General features: G+C 37.5%; 1 long non-coding RNA gene across 2 annotated transcripts in view; it reads right to left on the bottom strand.

Moving 5' to 3' along the window:
- Positions 1–25,419, bottom strand: part of LOC146767816 (uncharacterized) — an 82,586-nt gene that overhangs the window by 15,009 nt on the left and 42,158 nt on the right. The window contains exon 2 of one of the 2 annotated variants that reach the window (XR_014953616.1): positions 441–7,736. This is a non-coding gene — a long non-coding RNA (uncharacterized LOC146767816). Of the gene's footprint in view, positions 1–440; positions 9,145–25,419 lie in introns of those variants that run through there. The other variant, XR_014953615.1, reaches the window with a different exon arrangement.

A 25,419-nucleotide genomic window follows, 5' to 3' on the forward strand; every position in this document is an offset into this window, starting at 1 on the left:
TGTCCTTCAAAGCAATGCATAGTAGTTTTACTTGTATCTTTTATGTTTCATTCAACATAGCATAAAACCGTGAATAATGAAGTTTACACTATACAGGCAGGGTAGCTATTGATTTACACAAGGTATGTATCATTTATTAATCTGCAAATACTATGCAAATATATGCATGACAAGAAATTAAATCAATGCCTGTCACTTCACTTTTCAGTCTGCATGCTTTCATGAGTATAAACTTGACATTAATATTCGTTTCCAGGAATGTACTTGCTGAGAAAGCAATGATTTACACTGGTGTGCAAATCACTCATATGAGTGGAGAGTTTTTGAAAACAGTGTGTGTAACCTGGACCTGCTGTCCCATGAGTGCCATTTTATAGATGATCTTAGATCCATTCATTATACCAATTGCTAAAGCATAATAAAAGAAAGGAAAAACTCACTTAATTTTTAAGGTCTTGTGGATGGTCTCTATCTGAAAGGTAGAAGAATTAAACGTGAGGGTTGGGCAGAAATCATGCTGATCAGAGAGCTTTGGATGAAACTCAGGGACAAAAAGAGAGTTTGTGATCTTTGGGAGAAGAGGCAGGAAAATCAGGAGGACTACAAAGTTTCATGAGGTTATGTGGGAAGAAAAATAGAAGGGCCAAAGCCCAACTAGAACTTAATCTGGCCACTGCTGTAAAAGACTGCAAATAATGTCGTATTAATAAATACATCAGCAACAGAAGGATCACTAAGGAGTATCTCTGATTGAATGTGGGGGGAAACACAGTGACAAAGGATGGGAAAAAGACTGGGATACTTACTGCCTTCTTTGCCCCAGTCTTTAATAGTAAGAGCTGGATACCAGGCCTCTGAGCTGGAAGACAGGGATGGGGAGCAGAAGGAAGCTCCCTTGATCCAAGTGAAAATGGTCAGTGACCTGCTACACCACCTAAGCACACAGAAGTCTGTGGGGCTGCATCCACCTAAAGGTACTGAGGAAGATGACAAGAAGTTCTGAGCCACTTTCCATCATTGGAAAGCAATCCTGGTTAACTAGGGAGTTCCAAGTGGTTTGCGGTTAGGCAGTGTGACACCCATCCATAAGGTGGGTTGGAAGAAGCATCCAAAGAACCACAGGCTGTCAGCCTGACCTTGGTGCTGAGTGCCATCATGAACAAATTGTTCTGAGTGCCATCACGTGGTGTGGACAGGACAACCAGGGGATCAGGGACAGCCAGCATGAGTTCATGAAAGACAGATCCTTCTTTACTTACTTGATCTCCTTCTATGACAAGATGACCTGCTTAGTGGATGAGGAAAGGCTATGGATGTTGCCTACCTAGACTTTAGTAAAGCCTTTAACACCATTTCCTAAAGCATTCTCCTGGACGAACTCAAGGCTGCTCACAACTTGGGCAGGAGGCAAACAGCTACAAAGAATTCTAGAAAAAAAAATATTAAGGGGTTCTTCTTTGCTCTTTGCTGGATAGCTTTGTGCATTTCACTGTTTTCAGAATACCTGATAATTTCTTGATATAGAGTGGGACACTGAGACTCAGTGGCCTCTGTCTGAGTAATAGCTATTTTGGTGGTAGTATTTATAGCTTCTACTTACTGATATATTAGGGAACAGACATCTTCCAAATCTGAACATGTCTGAGTTTAAGCATGATCTGATATATATTTTTTTGTGAGAAAACAAATGACTTTTTTAGATAGTTGTATGTAGTGGAATATCTGCTAAAGGAAGGCATTGGGTCGTGACACAAACACCATGAAGAAATTCAATATACTTTTCTTAGGAAATGTATGGTTTTATTTCTGTAAGGTGTTTTTTTTTTCCTTTCATTTTAAAATGAGGTTTTCACCTTAGCATCTTTAGATATCTTGAAACAAGAAAGACAAAAAAATATTGAACTGGAGATTGTGATCTGAGCTGTATTACTATGAGATGGTTATGTCATAAGAAAAAAAACCCAAAATACATTTTTAAAGCACAGCTTTGGAGACTCCAGAAGTTCAGTTAAGCATTCAGCATGAACATCTGCAGGTTGAGTCTCAGACTTCCCTAATGCAATGACCTCATTTCTCTACAAATTGGTCTCTGTACTCAGCTGGTTGTAGGTTAGTTAAAATCAACCTCTCTCTACTAAGCTATACTTCAAAAATTCCTTTAGAAGTTTTCACACTGAATACATTTCCACCTGTCAGTTCACATGAACCCATCCATATCTTCCTGGAAAAAAAAAAGTCAGAACTAACTGTTGATGGAGTTTTATGACTCACTGAAGCCCTGAGCTATGTGAAACTGGCTTTAATTTCTAAAAATCAATAATATGTTTAAGCTGTGTGTGCCTCTGATAGTCTTACCCCAGTGAAGGAGCAAATGCACTCAGTATAACAGGTGAAAATAGATTTTAACTCAATTTTAGGCTGAAGTAGTGTTTCTGAATATAGCTCTGATAACAAAGCTCAGTTGTTGGCTTTAAGTGAAACCGTTGTGTAATACATTGCAGGCAGCTGAGTCTGCTGCAATGGAAGAGAAAGACAAAGCCCTTTTGGCAGGGTTTTCAAAATGAAAATTAAAACTTTCTGGGGGTGAATCACTTCATGATGGGCTGATAATGCTATGAAATCTGTTTGTTTTAAATATTGCTTGTGATATGTGGAGCCCATTGTATGCCACAGTCATTTGATGGTGTGTGATTCACAACACAATTTCCTTCCCACTACAAGCTCTTTGTGTCAGTCAGAGAAAAGAAATAACAATCCATCCCTGAGTCTGTATTGCCCTGTTTAGACCACTTTGGAAAGTTACAAAGTGTCCTAGATAATACAGCTTGAATGATAGGTTTTCATAGCTTTTTTTAAGGTATTGTGAGCTTCTCATGCAAACCCAGTATAAAAAAGTAAACTTATCTATGTTACTGATATTCCACCGTCCCTGCAATGAAAAATACAGCAAAAAACATATATAAATGTAAACATGTCACATTTCAGAAGTCTTCATTTACATTGTTCATTTGTTCATTACTCTGTTAAACATTGCAGCACATTTTTGGTATACATCCCTTATTGGTTTCTTAAAAGAGAATTAACATCCCTGTGGGCTGCACTCATGGAATGACTTCGCCCTTGGTTATTTCTGCAGTAGTTTTCAACCCTTGGTTAGACCTCCTTTAAACCATCCCTCTTGCTTTGATACTAAAAAAGAGGTTCTCAATTTACTAAATTTGTCAGTATTTATTTTTTAGTCTGCCAATAACTTTAGCACTTTTAATTGATTTACCACTGATTCTTTATTACCAAAGAAATGATAATAGATCACATGAGTGCACTGTACAAGGGAGTTGTGCCTCTCTGTAGAATCATCTCTGGACATTGTGGAGCATCTCAGTCTGTCTGCAATGTGTACTTTTGGTAATTAGAACAAGGTTAATAGCAAAAATCTTGTGACACAACATGAAAGCATAATTTTTCTGAGGTATTTTTTAGGATATGTTTTAATTCTTCAGGGTAAGTGACATGAAGTAACTGAAGAAACATGAAGTAATTGAAGAAAAAAGAGTGAAGCTAAGCATTGAATTATTCTTTTTAAAATGATGTTTGCCTTTGTCTAATCTCCAGATGTCACAAAAAGAATAATGCTGCAAGAGAGAACTGCTATGGAGAAGATTATAAACAGCTTTGATTTGAATTCTGTGAATATATGTTTGCATAGGAGTCATGGAAATTCAGAACCTGCTGGAAGAGCCAGAATATAGAGCTGCTTTGGAGCAGAGTTAATGTCATTACTCCATTAATCTTACTTCTGAGCTTGTTTAAAAGTAGCAGACTTGCAAATGACTTTGAGTTCTGCAGGAAATAATTTTAATTTTATGGGGCACTTTTACAGAGAAGTAGGCGTTTTGCAGCTGAAAGCATATGGTGTTGGAATTCTCCCTGGTCTGTCATGAGGACTGGATGATGCCAGCACACTCTCCTGCCTTCAAATGCTATGGCCCTTTGTAGAGTTTTGCCTATTAATAATGTACTTTCTTAGAGAAGAACTGACTATAAGAAGCAGATACTATGAAAATCTTGTTAGTGTATCCCAATGAAGTTAATAACTACTCTGCAGTGCTCACCAGCCTCCATTAGCCACTAATGCTGAAGAGCTTTAACAAAGATTAACCACCTTCTCAGGGGCCTCTGAAAGCACACAATCAAGAGCTGTATATAATTTTGTGTACACAAAATACCAAAGACACTTTGTTTAGGATTCTAACATTCACCTTGTAACAAACAAGGTAGAAAATGGAGCTGTGTCTCTTTGAAAGTTTCAGAATTACTGAGGTTCAAAGGCTGTGAAGGATTTCAGCATCAGTTCCCCATCTGTTGCAATAAGTAGCAATTTTAATAATGAATATACTTTGTGGAAGCTTCAGGTCTGATCATTCAATTACATTTTTTACCTACTGGTTCAGTAATATTTTTTACAGTAGTTAAAACTAAAACAAACAAAAAAGTTCCTCACAATCATGACCTTGCAATAATATCAGACCTTTCCTTTTCTACTGAAATAGGAAAATGTGGGTAGCTAGTAGACGAGGTATTGTAGCTTACTCAGATATAGGGCTGCAAAGCAAATTTATTCTTGCTCATATTCTTTGTAAAAGTTGTGTTGTGTAGTTTGTTCTGAAGGTCTGTACATTACTGTAGACTCCCCCAGACTATGTGATACTTCTGCTATTCAGTTCCTTCAAATGAAATCAGAGGACCGAGATGCATTAAGTGCATCTGAATTAATAAAAATAATGTTTTATGGATACGTTTAATCCTCTGTTTGTCATTTAAGAATTCCAAATACTGTGATATCTAGTGTATCCAATTTAAACTTGTTCTTAAAGAGAAAAAATGGCTTACTTCTTCAATGGGTATTTAATAATGTTAAACTCATTATGGAATTATTTTATCTCTTTACAGTTAGCCAAATCTTGCAATTATTACTGCCTCCCAAAACAGTAACCAAAGCTGCTCTTGCAGATCTTGCCATTCATAAGGTGAATTGATTTCACCTGTACCTTTGAAGTTTTAAATCAGTATGCATTTTTATTATCTATTCTCTTTTGTGCCAGTAAAACCTTTAATTTATACCTTTTTTTTAAAAAATGCTACAGAAAGACAAATCACTGAGCCTATGATTTAACTGGAAACTATTGTATATTCAATATCCTGTTGAAAAAGCAACATCTGCACCTTTTCCTTAATTCTTGAGGAACACACATCTGTCTCCTAGAATGTCTGGTAGATGGTATATTGTGATTGTCATTAGTTATTTCAGTTGCTGGTATCAGAATGACTCATATGATTATCTGGAAGTACACAAGCAATTCAGTGCTGATAGTATTTGAACAAAATTTCAACAAAACCTGTGAATTCATCAGTTTCCTTTATGAATTAGAATCATATACCAAAGAATATCAATGCCATTTTGTGGATTTAACTGCTATTATTTAAACCGTTCTTATTTATTTTGTCTTGAAAACAACTGCAAATGCAAATATACTTTATAGAAAGTTAAAAAAATCCTCTTTGCTCCTTACATAAGGTTTCAGCCACAAGAAAAACTCAGCTATATTCTAGGAGAAAATAATTTTGTGTTCATTTTTCTCTAACTTTCATTCTCACTTTTTGTGCCTATTGAAATGGAGATTGAACAACAAAGACACCATACACAGCATTTCAGTCATTACTGCTCCTGGTAAAAATACAAGATTAATTTATGACCATTTACCTATATACTTCTGTCTTTAGTGATTTTAATTCATCTTTACTCAAGTGAGATCTTTTATTCTAAGGAAATATCTGCTAGAAGATACTGGCATGGTTAAAGGGGGGCATCACAACACCCTCCATGTGATTCCTGAAGCGCTTTGCTCAGGGTTGTTTTAGAGTGTGCTACAGCAAGGCCAGAGGTGGTTACAGTGAGTGCCAACCCTCAGGTGTCTGTTTTACTAAGGAAGGCACTCAGTTAACTGAGATGTCAAAAGGTTAAGAGTACAAAATGGCAGGTCACATCACCAGCTAGAAAGATACATTGCTGGCACCTTTGCTGTGTCCTGCACATGTGTATGCACACGGTGGGTACCCAGTGAGTACCTCATTAACAATAATAAGTAAGAGATCAGTAAAAGTCTTTAGCAAAAACCCCTGCATATTTTTCAGTTCAGATTTCCTAGGAATTCAGGAAACATTTTGTCTTAGAAAAATTGGTACCAAATTTCCCCCCTTTAGCACTACTTACAGTTCTCTGTCAGTTCTTCCTCTTTGTCACCTGCCTTCCCTGCATTTTTACCTGCGCAGAACCTACACTTGATTAAGAAAACTAGGGTACCTTAGGTACCATTGTATGGCTGCTGATGATAAGTGCTCCTGGCTTAATCGTCTTTGTTAATTACTTAGTTGCTTTGCTTGTCCTTCTTTGGAGTTTGTGGTAAAGTTTTTGGTTATCAAGGAAGCAAACTTTTGGTAAAGAAAAAAAGTACAATGCAAATATTGTTTTTAATGGGAAAGCAGTAAAACTATTTTGCAAGTTTTGTAGCAAAACTAATAGAAAAGGAGAAGTTATATAATTACTGTATCCTACTGTATTTCCACACTGGATAAAGTAGCCATGTTATGGTTCCACCATTATGGAAAACAGATGATTAAGTAAAAATTATTATTTTCCTCTTGCACTGATTTCAGTGGCACTACTTACAAAAGACATTTTTAATCAGCATGGAGAAGGGTGACATAATCAAGCAAAAACATGTAGTGCCTTGAAAATATTAGATCATGCTGCATCTCAGAGGTATCCTCCATTCAAGGGAGACTGGATTTTAAATTCTTTCTGTTATTTATAATGACTCTTTCCACAGTATGGTGTGTTTGAAAAAAATGCTTGTTTAAAAAAATTGCTTGTTTTAAAAAATCATGGGGAGTGAATACACAATCTGGCATAAGTAACTCCCAATTAAAATAAACAGAACCCTGAGTAGGAGGAAAATAAATTCAAAGAGGAGAAACTTAAAAAAGACATGAAATGAAATTTTAAGCAGTCAGATACTAGTGCAATTAAAATTACTAACCTGAATTTAACATTCTGCTAAGGGAAATATAGTAATTTAGGAGACCAGATAATTTTTGGTCATATTAACAGTGTCACATGGTCATGAACCATTCCCTTATCTAATATAGTAACACTCTTGCAATATGGAACACATTTGCCTTTTTAATTACTTAGCTGTTAAAAAAATTACATTTTTATTCCCAGTGGATAGCTAACAGATTGTGACTTTTGCTTTGCTTCATTAGAATTGGGTAAACGTGACCTTGACATACTTCTTGGAGCTTCGTCAAATTCACTTATGGCAGAGGAAGGAGTTAATGACTGTGAATTGCTGTGTGAATTCTCCAGCATTCCCCAGAACCCTGTAACTGGCAGATAATTTTTTTTCACTGTCTCTTCCTGTTACTGATGGCTTTTAACTTTTTATGGGCCGGCTCCATTTTGGTCACATTAAAGGGAAGGGTATTATGGAAATAAGATAGGTATGTTTAAAAAAATCCATATCTACCTTGTGACAAAATAAACCAAACACAAATCATTCTTCTCAAATTTCTGCCTGGAGGTGGTACTTAAGGATACAAGTTGGCAAAATCCCAAATGGCTTACGATAAACTGGTTTAAGACTTCCACAGTTTGCATAGCCATTTTCTTTTGCAATCTGTACAGAAGAAGAAAAAAGGAATGCCATGCCCATCTATTTTAGAACTATATATACCCAGAAAAAAATGAGTACATGTAATTATCTCTTTAAAATGCTGCTTAAGAATGAAGCTTTTAGCTCTGCATAAACCGAGACTGGGAAATCTATGAGACCACCCAACAGAAAATGGCTTTAGTGATTGTATGTGAATTGTATGATACAGTGCTATGGGCTTTCCAGATTAGTAAAAGAGCCTCTTTACTTCAACACAGATTCAGGTTATCCTTTGACAGGACTGGAAAACTTTCTCCTTGTATTATGGCTCAGAACCATGTCTCAGCTGCCTCTATCTGCTGGTATCAGAAAGGAGTACATAGGGTCAATGTGGTGAGATTGAAGCCCTATTCATCTTACATTGGCATCAACAGCACATATGGATTTTGGGATGTGTCACAGGTTTGTCAGATCAAGGTATTTCTCCCAGGAGCACCTCTAGATCCCTAGGTGTTATCTGATGCTGAGAGTTTTGCACTCTGCCTCATATTTTTCCCCTCTGGTTTGATTATAAGCAGCCACACTTTAAAAATGGGGATTGCTCTGTTCTGTCTTCCAGTGTTTTTTGCAGGGTCATGCACACTGCCTGCATGCTCCAGGTGATACTGAAAGATTTAACAAAGGTGCAACTGATGATGAGACACATAGTACAGGCTTGATGAGGTGGTTCTCCTTTAAAGACTGTTCCAGAAGGGCAGTCATATTTTGCCAAAGTTAAGATAAAAAAAAAACAAATGCTTTGATTTCATCAAAAACTTGATTTGTACTCTTGATTACTGTTGAAACCAAGTGGCAATCTGTAATAATTTCAGGATTCATCTGGAGGAACTTCTAACAGACAGTGGTGCCCTAAGTAGTCTTAACTCAGTTTGACAACTAGTAATAGGCAACAGCTCCTACCACAGGCATCAGTTCATCTCTTTGGTCCATCAATTCAGCTCAAACAAGCCCCACTTGTGTAAATTCTCTGTTGGAGTTTCTGCTGGGACATTATCCTCTGTACCTGTAAGCTGCTCTACCCCTGTTTGCCATTGGCTGCTTGTGGTCTCCCATCCAACCAAAACTCCTTTGTCCAGCCAAAGCTCCTGTTGTGGTTTGACACAGAAAAAGAATTTTTCTGGAAGGAAGAGGTCAATTTGGATATTGACCAATTGAAGGTGGACACGCCTCTGAGAACACAGAGGGGTTAAAAGCAGAATTCCCAGGGGAACTCACCCTCTTTGGTTCCGGTCAGGCGCAGTGCAGCCTCTCCCCTGCCCGGCCGTGGCTGGTGGGGAGGGGAAGGCCCAAGGGTGGAGGGACTGGAACCGGGCTGGCCCCTGCAGATGGAAGAGTGGAGAAATCTGGGATGTCTCTGTTCCCCCCCCCCCCCCCCCCAGAGTTTCTCTCCCAAGAGGGAGAGAGAAAGAGACATCAGCAGTTTTGTCAGCAATTCCACTGTGGGGAAGGAGGAGGAGGGGTTGCCGCAAGGTGCCCAGCTGCCTGTGGGAGCCGGAGTCTGGGCATTGAGCCATCCTGGGAGTTTGGACTTTTAACCCTTCCTTGAGAAATGAAAGCTTTATAAATCTTTTTTTTACCTCCTCAGTTTAAAAGAGAGGAAGAGGGACACCTTAGACCCTGGGATGTTAGAAGGAGAAATTCTAGATGGGAGGGGGACAAGGAGTGGCTTTTGGCTGGACTTTTTTCCTTGGTAGCCACCGACTGAAATCAATCTTCTCCTTCAAGAGAGACTGTATTTTAGGAGGATGCCAGTGAGCCAAGAGACCTGCTTCAGCTGGGAAAAGACAGAAGTGGAGCAAACAGAGAAAGTTAGGGGGTTTGTAGTGGTGCCTCCTGTCCTCAAAGAAGGAGAAGAGAAGATCTATGTTCTTGGATCCTCAGCCCCAGGGGAAAATGGGGAGGACTGTGGTCCCAAAAAATGAAAAATTGAACTGTTGTTTTCTCCCCTCTTGGCAGGACATCCTTAAAAGAAAAAATCCTAAAAGCAGTCTGTCCATCCATGCATTGGTGATGAGAGCACTGTGCATGGAAAGGAGAAGGGTCACCACGGCAAACTTTTTCTCCGGGTGGTGCCATGTGTGACATGGAAACACAGGATGTGGCAGCTGTATTTCCTGGGGAGTCTGTGGCACAGGAGAGATTCTGTCTCCCTCCATAAACTGAGTATCAATTGTCTGGAGGGTGGAAACCTGATTGGGGTCCAGATTGTGTCTCACTGTAGTTTATTAGAATTAGGTAGTGGGAGGAGGAATGCTTTGCAAGGTTTTTTCATTTTGATCTTTGTGTGGTTTTTTTTCCCTTTTTTTCTTTTATAATAGTAGCTTAATAAAGTTTTTTTTTTCCTGTTATTAAGCTCAGGCCTGCTTTGCTCTGCTCTCAATTACATTTCACAGCATTCATTTGAAAAATTACATTTTCATAGAGGCACTGGCATTGTGCCAGTGTCAAACCATGACACTCCTCCAGCTTTTATTTTTTCTCATTATGGGGGACGGACTCATCCTCTTAACCAGACTGTTTTAACGGTCTATTATTAGACTGTGTTGACCTTCCTTAACACATAGATTCATAAAACAATATGTGCAGAACCTGCTGCTCAATGTCCTCATTTAGTCCACAAGAAATGCTTTCTCTTTCATGTGGCACACCAGATCACCTACTGACACCTTTTATTCCTCAGACCTATCCCTATGATTTTACCATTCCAATAATAAGAATTATTATTTTTTAATTTTAGTGTTGCCAATTAAATCACATTTCCCCTTATCCATGGGAATTTCCATTTCATTCTTCTTGTTACCCTGGCATTTGGTATCCAAGAGACCAACAGTTTCTTGTCTCTGAGTTTGGTGTGTTTATAGTTCTGCTGGTTGGCAATAAATTGATTGTGACTTTATGTCTCTTTGCAGCCCTCTCCAGGTATGTTAGCTGTGCTTCAGCTAGTCTCCAGCTAGGGCTACACTGCTTACACAAATGATGCAAGCTCTGCAGCTCACACAGGCCTACCATGCATGCTTTTTTGCTGCTCTGAAAGGAAAATAAAACATAAAGAAGGCAAGTCACAGCAACTGTCTTCCCACTGACAATTTTTACTGACTTGTTTAGAGATATTCTTGCAGAGAAAGGACCAAAATACCGTCTGCATCTCTCCTGGTGTCCCATTGACCTGGCTTAGTGACCCTCTGTGTATAGCTCATCATTACCATTAACAAGCAAGGAATCAGATTTCCCAGATTAATTTTTAAATTAAACATTTCCAAGTAATAGTATTTGTTTCAAGGGTTTCTAAAATGTTCAGGTCTTCTTAAGTCTCATTTTCCAACTTTTCCTTGCAACAGAAAGAGCTAGAAATCTGTAAGGTTTGGGGTTTTTTTCTCTTTTTTAAAATAATTTTAATTTTTTTTTTTAAATGAAAACTGTGGCATTCATTTCAGGAACTGGATCTTAAAGAAAAATAATATTATCAAGAGATAAATTACAACAGTGGGGGACCTTACAACACTGTTGGCTTGTGTACATCTTAGGAGTCTTGGAAATCACATCCCAGCTTCTTGTTCAGAAAGGTTTGCTAGCTGACCAAAACAGATCTTCAGCCTCAGTGTAGCACCTGGTAGCTTGGTGAAACACATTCAGTCCTACCTGGGGTGGTCTGGAACCATGCACATACTGAATAAAATTGCTGAGTTTGGACATTTTCGAACTCTGAACAGCAGTTCATAGTTTTGGATCTGAATTTCAGGTATGAAATTGGGATCTGAATTTCAGTTTGCACATCTAAACAGGTTTAAATCAATATCCTTGGTACAAACAAATCTAAATTTTAAGGGAAGAGAAAGACATATTTGAAATGCAAATGAACATACTGTGATTCTAACTCCCCTTATGAAAATTCAGCCCATGCAGTAAACCCACACAATTTCAATGTTGTTGGAGAGTTTCTTCATGGATCATTGGCAGCTATTTCCCCTGGAAGGATGTTAGTTCAGTGGCAAGAGAGAGTGACTATCCAGCTTCTCCTTAATGCTCCTTGTCATGATAGTACAACTTTATTGTCTCCTCCTTTATTGTAGTTTTAGACAGTTCTTTACTGTGACCAAGCAAAATATGTTACCACTGTTGAATGACTGATTCAGATCCTGACACACTGGCATGCATGTTACTTGTGGAAATGTGAGAGCTGAGTTACACTAAAGCAGATTTTCTCTGCTCAGTGACAGTGTAGGTGAAGGAAACCAGCATAACAGAGTGTGAGAAGTAGGGTTTTTTTATGGTGCTGTGGACCTGTACCTATGACTTCGACAGTTGAGGGTGTTTAGCTGCTCTTAAAATGAGCCCCAAATATTCTGCCCTCTGCAAGCTTTTATTGCTTCAGCTCTGGTTGATGGGTTCAGAGAACTGGAGCCTAAAGATAATGGATCAGTAAATTGTGACTGCCAAGCAAATTATTGTAGGTTTTAGAAATTGCACTACCTTGAAGACAACATATCTCAGGAGTGAAATTTTATGCTGGAGGGAAAACAAAAAACCATCATTTTCAGTAGTCCTTTTAATGTCTGGTTTGTTCAGAATGTTTACTTGCTGCTGTCTTCTTTCTTGTTCAGCATCTTCGCTTCATCATCTCTCCTTTCTGCCATATACATGTTAGTGTATAAGTTCATTTTATTACCCTTCTTATATTATTTTTCAGCTTTTAGATTTTTTCCATAGTTATTAACTTTAAAATAAGTACAGATACTTTTTGAAAGGTTTGAAAGGTACAGATTCCTTTTTGAAAGGAATATTCACAGATGTCATATAAGGAAGTGTATTTAGATGTCTTTATGCAGAAATAGCTTGGACACTGAAGTTGTGACCTTTTCTTTTGTCCCTGTTGTCTTCATAAACATATAATGTGAAATATTTAAAGGCTTAGATATAGCTTTTCTACACTGGGGTAAAACTTACAAACCCAGATTTTGCAGCATGCTCACAAATCATTTTTCTGGACATGGAACATATTTTTAAAACAATATTTGTGTCCAATGCCTATTTTTGTGTTGAGCATGTGTTGAATCACCTTTGACAAGAATTGGAAGCAATTAAATTTAACAACTGTAATAACATCTCAGGTATTGCTTGTCTATGAATTGTTGCTATTGCTGTATAATAACAAACCTGGAAACAGTACATATCTAAAGAACTCACAGTCATTAACCTCTCTGTTAACAGGTCTGTTTAAAGGTTCAGAGGATGATAGGTTATGAATTGAGCAATTTTGTCTATGTGTGAATTAGATTGCTTCTTTGTCATTATTTTTATGACCTAATTTGTATATCAAAGGTTTATGCAGTTTTGTGAGATTTATTCCTTATGCAAAATTGTCACCATAAGAACACATACTGTTTCAGAGTTTAGAAATATATAATAGTGTCCTTTAATTGCAATGCATAAGAGACACTATTTTAAAATATTTAAATTTAAAAAAATCTGCAAACCACACTTAAATATGCAGGTAGAAAACAAATTTATGGAAGGATTTTAATTTTAAAAAGCCTGGTAAAAATGTGAACATTTAAAAGACAACTTTTGCTCAAAAATATTAGGAAATCAGGAATCAGCATTTGGTAATAAAGCAAAAATTAGAATTTGTAAACTAATTTCAATTTTGCAATGAAATACAAATGGCACATAATTTGTCATGTAACAATGCACATGAAGAATGTTGCTACACATTTTGGTTTAAAAATGGACATGAAGCTGACTTTGATTAGCTATGAAAAGAGGAATATCTTGCTTCTGCACCTGAAAATATGTAACTTTTCTGTTGCTAATGGTAGTATGAATTTGGATGAAAGAAATAAAAAAGGTTACACAGTCACATTTCATTAAGCCAACAAAATACTGAAAATTATAACACACATTTTCAGCGGTAGTATAATAGACTTCTGGGTACCATAGATAACTTTAGTTTTATTTTGCTTGGGTAAGCATTTTGTGATCATTACAAAGCCCTCATAGCAATGAAAGTGCAGAGTGAAATGGGAGTCCAAAATGAAAATCATTAGTTTGCTTGGGATGTCTTCAAAAGAACACAGAGAAACTGAGGTTTGCAATGTATTATCCTCCAAAATAAAAAATTTTTGCATAACACAGGAGTAATAGCCAGGAAAGTGAGTAAAAACTTATTAAAAGAACAGTGATGGAAAATACACCCTATAGAGCAGTAATTTTACTTCAGTATATTGTGCTTTTATGATCAAATCTACTGGGTCATGTGTTGTCTTCTGTTTTAAACCCCCAAAACTATAAGATGCTGTTTTAATCTGGGTAAGGGTCTTAGAAAAGAGATGTTTAGCTTAACATTGCTGACAACATGGAATTGTACCAGACTTTGAAATCTCCATGTTCTTCAATTAGTCTTCTCATGTTTGCTGGCTTCTGAGGTGGAATAAAAAATATTTTTAGCGCTAGGATTTCTGAATACAACCTCATGTTCCATAAGGGCTCCTTTATCCTTATGGATAAAGACAGAAACTCTTCTTAGGCAGACACAGAGAGGTGAAAAGTTCAGTGGTCTCTCACCAGATGCATCTGACTATGGCAACACTGACGCAGTGTAAATTCTCCCCAGATTCACATAGAGTATATATAGACAGATGGAAGAACAAAATTACATTAGAGTCAATACTGGAGAGTAAAAGCTGGGAGTGCCAAAGAGGTATTTTATTGGTGAAATTCTACTCCTTTGTTTTCTCCCAAACTGTTTTAACAATGTTGTCTTAATAGCTTTAACACTGTTAGTACAGGAAGTCTCATTCCCGGAATGGGCAGACAAGGCCTGTAAGTGCCTAATCAGCAGATAATTCATGTGTCCTTCTAAGGACACATGGACCTGAAATATGATATCTGTTGGATGCACACCCAGCTTCTTCAGGCAACAGGAAACAAAGCAAAACTCCTAATAAAGATGTGGTGGTTTCAGCTGGAAACTGGGCAGAAACATCAATTTACTGTAGTGGTTTTGGTTTGCTAATTTAAGATTTTTCTAATTTTGATATTTTTTAAACTAATGTGTTGATGAGTGTGGTGGGTTTCAGTGCTGGTTAATTACTAGTGTACTCCCTGCTGTGACATAGGATTAGGAGAAAGGTAAAGCAGGCTCAAAACTTTAAAAAGGTAGAAAGAAAATTTTAACAGTAATTAAAAGGAATTAAAATAAACTCTTCAAAATATTTTACATTATAGTTTTTTTTCTTACTGATAATGTAAAAAACAAAACCTAAAATTTCTAGTCAGTTTATTATTTTTAAAATAGTCTTTCTTTATTTTAGGGAGAGAAGTCTCTCTTATTAATGTTATGGAGACTTTAAAATTTTGGGAGTTTGAAAATATATGAAAGCTCTCTTTAGGTAAGACTGAATAAATGTTATCTTGCACTTAGTAGAATTACCTCTTGCTGTTCAAGATGTTGCCTGTCTGGCAATGGCCTTGCAATGTTGCAGTCTATACAATGGCCTCTTATTCTGTTCTCTTTTCATTCATAGTCTATTAGATCTTTTGCTTTTAATGCAATTAGCATGGCAGGTGATTTTGGGCATGAAGAAGAAGAATCCAGTAAAGAAGAAGGTCTGGCAATATATTGATAAAGGAATAAATCTCAGTCTAGTTTGTTTGCTTGCTTGTTTGTTTCATTAGAAAAGACAGCAGAGTATCCTGGTTAAATCTAAGTGTGAATTATGATCTTTTCTCAGCAGATAGAAATTCTCCTTTGATGTCCAGTTGCTAATTTTTAGCAGAGTTGCCAGAGTCAACAATCTCTGTGCCTCCTGGCTGGAGGGTTTGCCCTAATTCTCATGTTAGCTGTCAGTAGACAGAACTGTTGAGATTATCTCCTTTTGGAGTAAATCCATTCTGCTTTTCTTGTCTAGGGAAAAATGATGCTTCTTGCCCTTGGAGTGGAGTTCACTATTGTGCAGTTCTATCTTTAGCTGGATGAAATTCAAGTGTTGGTTAAGGGTTAGAAACCTAATGCCTCCCATTGCCTGGTCTCTCCACTGCTTTGCTGTTCATTTGCACTGTTATACTGGGTTTAGGTGATGTTAGGAATATCAGTTGAATATCTCTGGGAATCCTTTACTAGTGTAGAAGCAACTTTCTCTTGGTAGTGAGCTGCAAAACATCAAGATACATCTGGCTGACTAGTTGCAGGTGATGTTAATAGACTTTAACTATTTGCTTTATAAAAGGGATTTTTTTTTCTCATGAGCTGGTATTCTGATGATAATTTAGGACAGGTGATAGGTATATTACAAATGTAAACAATCCCTCTAATCTGCTTTTTTTTTTTTTTTAACTTTAATTTTCTTTTGAAAATGACAGATGTCTCAGATACTTCTAACCTTAAAAAGACTGTAGGTAGTTTCTGATAATAAAGGTTTTAGTTAATAGTCAATATACAGATGAAACAGGCAATCCACATTCATCCCATGTTCCCAAGGGGAAATTTAGCTCTCACTTACTATCCAAAACAGTTGTATATTGTATGTACTATTAAAAATCTTCTGTTCTTCTGCTGTTAGAAGTGTCTCTCACCTGGATAATAGTCACTTCTAATGCTTTTCATTTTATGATTGAAAGTGTAACTGAAGCATGTATGTGATGAAAGGTGATTACGTGAGTTCCTAAAAGGCCCAAAGAACAAGTGCATATTTATGTTTCCGTTAGTGAATTTTTTCAGTTTGTTTTCCTCAACTTACACGATCTAAGGAGTGATACGATTACAGTGATCCCATACAACTGTTCTCAATGCCTACAGACAGTACCCTCTGCCCTGGCAGCTGCAATTGCTGTCTGAAGAAGGATTTGAACAGACTTTGTCCTTTCAGTACCACTTACAAAACTTCTGGTGTCAGTAAGCAAAATCTATTTTTTATTGCATGATTGTAGAAATTATTTTTTCTTCTTTTGCAACCAGAAGTTTTGAAACAAAAAAGAAAAGGATGAGTTTGGTTCTAATGAGATTAACATCAGTGCTTTTTTCATGGTAAAAAAAAGGAGAAGGATTCATGCATCACTAGCTGAGAAACATTGGATGCACAGATGGGGAAAGAGATTATTCTCTTTGATAGGATACACAGTTGGCATGAAGGCAAGAGAGAAATTTGGGAACTGAGGTTTAAATTTATTCATTATGAAAATTTTGGTTACTTATTTGGGACTCTGGTGAAAAATCTATAGTGTGAATTAGAACTCTTTGAGCTTTTTTGAAACCTGGGGAAGGAGGGTTCCAATATAGACCTCTATGTTGGGATTTAATTCAAAACAAAACCTCCCAATTTTAGTTGTCCACAAGCCATCCAGTTGTCCAAACTCCTGCATGAAGATTCTAGTGAGGGATTCAGCTACTTTGTAACAGCAACTGTACTACTTAATTGTCTGGGCTGGAGCAGCTTGTCCAGAAAGAAAAGATCCCTTGTGAGTCCTACCTCATGTCCGGTGGAAATATCTCGGATGCCCTGTGACATGTTGGACACACAGTGGTGCTGGTAGCTAGATCCTGCTCCCAGCCATGGGAGGCTGGAGAGTCTTTCACCTAATTCAAAAGTGCTAACACCTATGTTCATGACTCTCTTATAGATCTATATTGTATAGATTACCATTTAAATGCATGTCTCTCCTATAAGTCTTGTATAATATTGCCAGTCTGTGCAGGTTTTGGACATGGATGGAAGGATCTGTAGGCACGGGCATCTATATTGATGCCTTTGTGGCTGGTAAGCTCAGTATCTCTGCAGGCATTTTAGATTTTATTGGCTTTATCCATGGACCAAAGAAAGCTTGACCTCATATGCAGACTCATGCCTTGGAAAATCTGATCCCTCCGGAAGAAAAGATAACATTCTTTAAAGTAGGATTTTATCCTTATCAAAATGTATTTCTGCATTCTGGAATTCATATATGCTTGTTTATAACATTTCTTTTCAGAAAGAACACACCAATTCACTGCTTCTGGTTTATTTTCCAACATAATTCAGACTGCATGGGTAGAATAATTATGAAAGGTGAGCTACACGTTTTAAAAAAATGCCAGCTTGGGATTAAATATTGATATTGCCCTTGTTTTCTTTCCTGACTAAAAGGTTTTGCAGGTGTTTAACATATGAAAGCTGAAGCATTAGATCAGAGATCCATTTAGCTTCAAGTTTTCTTTTTGGCAGAAATTAGCAAATTTTGATACTGCAAAGAAAGAAGCGAGAGGGAAAAAATGCACATACCATAGGCTAACATGGTTAGTAGACTTCTGTTTGTTTCCCATTAACCAACAACAAATTGAAATTAAGGGGGTTGTGAAAGAGTAAAGCTTTAACATGGAAACAAAAGGCTATGTTCAGTGCAGTTATCAGTGATTTCCTTCTATATTCCACCATACATCATGATCAAGTTTTATCTGTAATGCAGTTCTGTTTCCTTGCAGTTGGAGTCATCACTGAGAAGAAACCATTGACTGGTCCTTGAAATCTTTAGAAGAAATATATTACTGGCTTTGGATAAATTATCAATTATTTAATTTTTGGAAGTGTTCTGTAGTATGAGTCGAAGTTTTATAAAAAGTGCTCACTGCACCCCTGGCAAACTGTTTTGTAGAGAGTCCTTTTCAATTTTATGAGAGTTATGCTTTCCAAAATCCCTCAAACATTGTCAGACTGAAATATTTTGGTTTTATGAAGAACCATGTCCTGAACATTCTTATAGCCCCATATATTCTTATAGCTGTTAGCTATTACATTAGCTGATCATAGTTTAACTACAGTTTTCATAATCTATTCTTAATGAATATTTTATTTTATGTGTTGTATTACTTTGCTAAATGAAACTGCTGTGAAGTTAATTACTGTGCAGGTTTTCTTAAGGTGAAAATGAGAGAAATTGCTTTTGCAGCAAAATTTGTCTGTAGAATTTGTTGTGTCATTACAGGATAATGCCAACAACATAATCCCTCAAGAAAGCAAAGCAGTTCTCAGCCTTGTCCTATTGTTAGGGTGACTGATTAAGCACTTGCAGGGCTGAATCCTGGCAGGGCAAAAATCTGCAGCTTTGTAATTTAGGCTGCATTCAATTGTAAAATAAATGGTACACTTCCATAGTCTTTGAAATATCAAACCTTCTTTCATGTTTGTATTTTGACCTAGTCTGGTACTAATGCGCAGTTAAAAATTTATTCTTTCCACACATCCAGACACTCCAGGCTACAGTGGCTTTCTGCAGGCAAAATTCAATGGAGGAGGCTCTTTTGTTCTCTACTGCACTCCAGGGATTTCTGATGTTGGCAGCTGCTATGTTTTTGGAAACTTCAATCTGTTCATGATGCTTTCAAATGTCTTTTTGCTGAAAGCAATTTGAGTCCAATTTAAAACATATATTTCTGCCATCACAATTGACATAGGTTTTAATTTCAGACTGAAAGCACATTGATTTATCATTTGGCTTTTCATGGTGCTTTTATAAAGGCTGTGTTCTGCCTGCCCTTCTAGGAGAAGGAGCTCTTTGTGAGGATTTGGGGAAGAATGGGTGACTTTGGTACTGAACTGATCCCTACATGCTAAGACCCCCTCTGTCAAGAAACCTGAGCACAGCCAGATGATGGGCTCAGGTGTATCTGGACAGGGTGAAAGGGAAGGAAAGGGATGGTTTTCCTGAGAGCCTTTTTCAGATTCTATGTAGATTATTCTCTGTTTCAATTCAGAATACTTATCACAGCTGAAATGTTGCGTAGTAGGAGGCCTCTCCTTTAGCTGTCTGGGCAGAAGTGAAAGCTTTCTGTCACCATAGGTAACCCTCCCTCTTTCATGTTTTAAAAATGCAGAAATTGAACTGTCTTTTAGATAAAAATCCTTGATGATAATTCACCCATTTTTTCATTAAGTGATGAAAAAATATTTGGTAACCACCATATCTGTATATCCATTGCTTTTGGTATTCAGGCAAAATTGCTGTATTTTTCTCAGTTAAAAGATACACTCGGTTGGATCCCAAATATTATCTCCATCTTTCTCTTACATGAAAGTTTCTTTATTAATCACAAGAGACCACTTTTTAATCTTAAAAGGTGATTTTTTACAAAGGAACTGTGTTAAGATTGATGCTTTCAACTGACAGAAGAATTGCAATAGTATTGTACTTATTCATCATGTAACAGATCCTTATAAAAACAAAAAAAGAAAACATGAAGTGAATTAGATGATCGAGGAATTGTATGTTCAGGTAGCAAAAGGCAATGTAATTATTTCAGCCTCCTGATGACACTTTTGGAATGGGGGAGAATGTGCCTGGATTCTTTCTGCTGACAAAGCTCAAGTACAAAAGCTTTGAGAGACCATGGGGATCTGGGTCCAAATTTCTTGCCTTATTTTTCTGCTTCATGTTAAATTATGAAAAAGAACAAGTAGATTGGCCCTGGGCCCTCCACTTGTGTTGCTGTTGTCTGCTCAGCATGGGAAATTAAGCTTGAACTGTTCAAAATCTGGACTATGTGAGGACATAATGGCAGAATTTGGATGTACTTAGTCAAAGTTCCTCTCAATCATACATCATGCACTCCCATTGGTTTGAAGTCAGAAAGCTTAAGTTGTTAAAAAATTATATGCAAGCTCAATCAGCTCTTCAGTCTAGATTTTGAATAGCCAACAGACCAGCTTCCAGTGATTTCAGACAATTGCTTGGCTCATGCTGGAACAGAATCACTGATAAATGTTTCCAATTGTACCCTTCATTATGACTTTTCAATGCATCTTTAACTTCTTGGAACTGGAATTCACTGTGTGCCTTTGATTGCAGCCCTCTGTCCTGAGCTGAAAACCTCTGTTTATTGGGATTAAGACTATCGGTATAATTAGAGACTATTCATGGTAGCTAGCAACACAGTTCCTTTTCCAAATGTTGGAACTTTCACAGAACTGCTTGCAATTGTTTTTTTAAAGCAATTTTTTTCATCTCTCAAAAAACTCAGAGATGGTCTATTACTGCTGCAGCCTTCACCTTATTATACCCAACTTTGAAAGTCTTTTGATGAATTCTAAAATGGAAAATAATTAGGAAAGGTGGATAAAATTAATCTAAAAACATTTTCTTGTGGCTTTGTGCATCTCACTGCTTTGCTTGAACTAGAAAACATGAAGAGAGCTAGTACTGATGCATTAAGAAGGGATAAATAGTATTTTTTTAATAATAATATAAATTCTGCAAAGCTTTCTCCAGCTTAAAATATGTATTATTTCAGCAATTAGTCCTCATATCCTGCTAGGTTTGCCATGATCTATTTTATTGTTTAGAGATGAAAGGTTCTGCAACAGACTGAGGCATGGGTAACCTTAGATACTTCACCTAAGACGTCTCCATTTGTGTGATGGATAATTGGGATGACAAAAACAGGATCATCACTCTGAAAACTCACCCAGGGCTGTTCCAGCTCCTGCAGGCCCAGGAAATAAAGTGTCTCAAATTGGTTTCAGGCATTTCTGTTCTGCTGCAAACAGCAGCCTCTGGCTGTGTGCCAAGTGTGTCATTGAGAATGGTCTTCCTGCCCAGGGAAATCATTACAGTAGGGCACAATTTCCAAGTGCCACAGATGTGCTGTAGGAACTGTTGTCTAGATACATGTCCTGCTTGGGAGGGGGGTGGAAAAGGACTTGAGGGGAGAGATGACACAGGGCTGTCTCTGGATGTCACCTTGATTTCATAAAGCACCAAATGGACACCAAATAGATTTTCCTATGGTGTGCCACAGAATGCATCCAAGCAGAGATACTCAGCATTTGAAAGGATACAAGATTTAATCATCTACAATATTATATTTTTTTTATTTTTGTAAAAGCATCTATTTTAATATCATATAATAATAGAATGCCACATTGGAAGGAACCTTTAGGATTATATGATTCAGCCTTTTCTGGAATAAGCAAAATTTAGACACGACCCAGCACTTGTCCAGCCAAATCTGAAAAGTATCCAATAGTGGGGAATCTGATGCTTCCCTGGGAAGATAATTCCGATAGATGTTGTTTTTGTCATGAAAAATATTCCTCCTGTGTCCAACTGGAATAATCTCATGAGTATACTTTTCCAATTTCCCCATCTCTTTTCTCTGTGACTCCTAAAAATGCTTTTTGGCCACTTTTTTAATACTGGAACATGGTGAAAAGGTCTCCCTTTCTCTTCTCGGTGTTGACCAAATCCAGTTCTCTCAGACTTTCCTGATATGACAGCCTTCCCAGTCCTCGGATCACCTTTCTCTGGAATCTCTCCAGGTTGGAGACTTTATCTGACAAATGAGGGAAAAAGAAAAGTGCTGGTTGGATGAAAATCTCTTGTATTTGGGCAGATGTATGAGCAACTGTTGAGATTTCTGCATCAAAACTGATCACAAATGATTTAATAACCAACTCCTCAATGACATAGCTTGACTCTCTTTTGTGCTCTCATGAAGCAGGTCCAATATGATACAAAATTCTTTAACTGGTCATATCAGGGAAGACTCTTGTATGGGAGGAATGATATCACAAAATCAACTATCTGGGACAGGTGACCGAGGGTTTATGGAAAATAGCCTGTTCTCATATCCTTCCAGATGCCAGGACCTGTCCAAAGTCTGACCAGCACAAGATGCTCAAACTTACTTTCTGCTCATGAGGCTCTGTCAGGAATCTTACAAGTACTAAGTCAGCTCAATTTTCTGCATGTTTGGATTTCCATCAACATTTTCTTCTGCAAGGTGGTCTGCTGTTGAAGGCATGTCATTTAATAATTTCTGTGAGCATGCAGGGTGAAATTACCAATGGGTTTTACAGCAGATGAGTTTCACTACTTGAGTGTTGGGCTTGGGCTTGCCAGGTGCTCATCTGGTGGCAGTGATGTGATGGATCACATCTATGAGAGTCTAACTTTTGACCTGTAATGAAGATAGCACTGAAGAGCAAATAAAACATTTTTCTTAGGAACATGTGGAGTGAGACAGGACCACCACCATTCTGGCTCAGTGGAATGCTCCCATGCTGGCTAACCAGGGGGAGAGTTGTTCTCCAAGAGTCAGATTGCTACAAGAAGGCACAACTTAGCAGCCCATGCAGAGAATTTAATAGGATTTTGGCAGGTTAACAACATGTAAAATATCACTTGACTTCTGTCTTACTATAAACTGAACTGCTGGCAACTTATTGGTAGAACTTCCTCACAGACTAATTTTACTTTAGATGGTGTCTGGTAGCTGGTTTTTGAAATAAGGGAGAAGTATAACAGTCACAGAGCATTAACCCATAGTTTCTGATTTTCTTTGGGAAGTACTGGAGTTCTCAGTGAGCTTTGCAGACAGTTTAGGCTGGCTAAGCACACTGTGGATGCACACAGGTTCCAGAGCTTTGTGACTGATTTGTATTGAAGCCAGGAAAAAAGCAGTCTTTGCAGCATTGCTGTTAACATTGCACTTATAACCCCCACTCTTGTCCTGTGCTGACATTTGTGTTCTCAAATGGTGTCTGTGGAGGGACAGGACATCTTATTTTCGCCACATATGTTTTTCACTTAAACTTTTTTCAACATCAGATATTCCTTAGTAGTATCTCTAGTAGAGGCTGTGGCTTCTTTCTGGAAGTGTTTGCATCTTTATTGGTGGTGTACCTTGGCACATGCCAAGAAAAGGGTAATTTATATAAAGTTCTGGAACTTTTCTGAGGGGTTTAATTTCCCTTCTCTTACTCCATATGTCCCAATGTAGTGGCATAAAGCACTTTGCTTTTGCCACAAGAAGAAATCAATCATCAGCTTGGTCAGGGGTGACCTGATGTACTAAGTACACCAACACAGTTTGTATGAAGAAGGGTTGAACTAGATGATTTCCAAAGGTCCTTTCCAACTCTAACAATTCTGTGGTCCTGTGGTATCAACCTTACAAAGGTGTCAGAAGATGCTGTGGCTCTGTTGTCTTTAACTCTTTGCCCTTCTTAAAATAGCATTGCTGCCCTGACAGCCTACATAAACAAGTTTGAATTATGTAGTGCTGTGTTTGAATTATGTAGTGCTGTGTGTGTATCCTTACTATAGGAGTATGCCACCACGGAACAGAATAAATCCTCTTTTGACTATAGGATGTCACTAAAATACTGACATGATTTTTTCCTTAGCTCAGAATATTATGAGGAGTGGGATGTGTTACTGTGCTGCCACATCTATTCCAGTGGGGATTGGCATACATGGCATAGGATTGCTTCTTCAGAGAATGCACATCAGACAGTGTGAATTTCTGCCTATTTGTAAGAAAAGATGATTGGAGAGTATGTGAAACTTAATGTTTTAACTGTTTATGTAGCTCAGCAGACAGAGGGATGTAAACAGACTGTCACTCTGAAATTGCAACATTAAATTACTCCCTAAAGCAATCATTGTTGTTTTTGATTTTTTAAAACTCATACAACATATTGGAACAAGAGGGAAAGGCCAAATGAAGAATAAAACTGAAGCTATAAATCTGCTGAAGTTACCAGAGTTATTCTGAAGCTAATTATAACTATATGCAAAGCAAATGAAGTGAGAACTGAATTAATGGAGACTACTACCTCCCACAAGTTAATGAGGCATGCCTTATACCAATAGCTCTTCAAATTGAAAAATTAACCATGAGAAAGAAAGAAAGAGAGAAGAAAGAAAGAAAGAAAGAAAGAAAGAAAGAAAGAAAGAAAGAAAGAAAGAAAGAAAGAAAAGAATGAAATAATTGAGGAAGTTGTTGAAGAATAGTACAGAAGACCAGAAAAGCAGTAAGACCCCTACTGTTCAATGTTGTCCCTTAACATGCTTTTCTAACTCTCTAGTTGGCTTTCAATTTATTTTTTGTCTGTCTTGATAGGCATTTTTAGTGCCATTGGGCTAAAGAAAACAATAAAACCCTGTTGATTTGGGGCAATTTTTTCCCAGTCCTCCTTGGACATTTTCCATGTTATTTAGTTTTAAAGCTATGTGCCCAGTACTCCGTAGTAAGAGAGGCAGCTGAGTTGGCTGAGGCTGCTTCTTTTCAGGACAGGACTTTTCGGCCCTGATACTGAAAAGGCTTATCTTTTTTCCCTTCATGGCTCAGTTAAGCTGGAATAACTTGCCTTGTGGTGAATTATCTTGGCTAAAAAACATCCTTAGCCAGCAATAAGCATCCTTCCCTGAATGCATGGGAAAGGATAAGAAAAAATTCATGACTGACAGACACTGCACTTCAATAGAATGTAAAAGGCCACTATAATTTTCATAAAAATCAGAAATCTCTAATTCACTCTCTGAGTGTGTGGGGAGGTGTCCTTGGAGATGTTGGTCCTGAGTTACTCTTCTGGAAGTTGAGTGAAGGGAGACTTCTGTACATCACTGTCATTCCTTGATAAGTGACACTGGCTCCTAATCTATACTATTTATTTTCTAGCTGTAATATAACTACTTTTATGACCATGCACTGTCTTATGAACCTACTAGTAGTGTTTCTTTTGTTTATCTTGTGTGGTAAGAAGCCATTAAATCTTATGTCTGTTTTCCTTGTGTCTGTTCACAGACCTGACAGGTCATTATTAAGAACTTGTAATCAAGAGATATTTGGGGTGCTGGCTGCCCCAAACAGAGCTACTGTCAGAAATCTGAGTCAAGA

This window comes from Lonchura striata, chromosome 3, assembly GCF_050655825.1.
Source record: "Lonchura striata isolate lonStrDom1 chromosome 3, ASM5065582v1, whole genome shotgun sequence".
Lineage (NCBI taxonomy): Eukaryota > Metazoa > Chordata > Aves > Passeriformes > Estrildidae > Lonchura > Lonchura striata.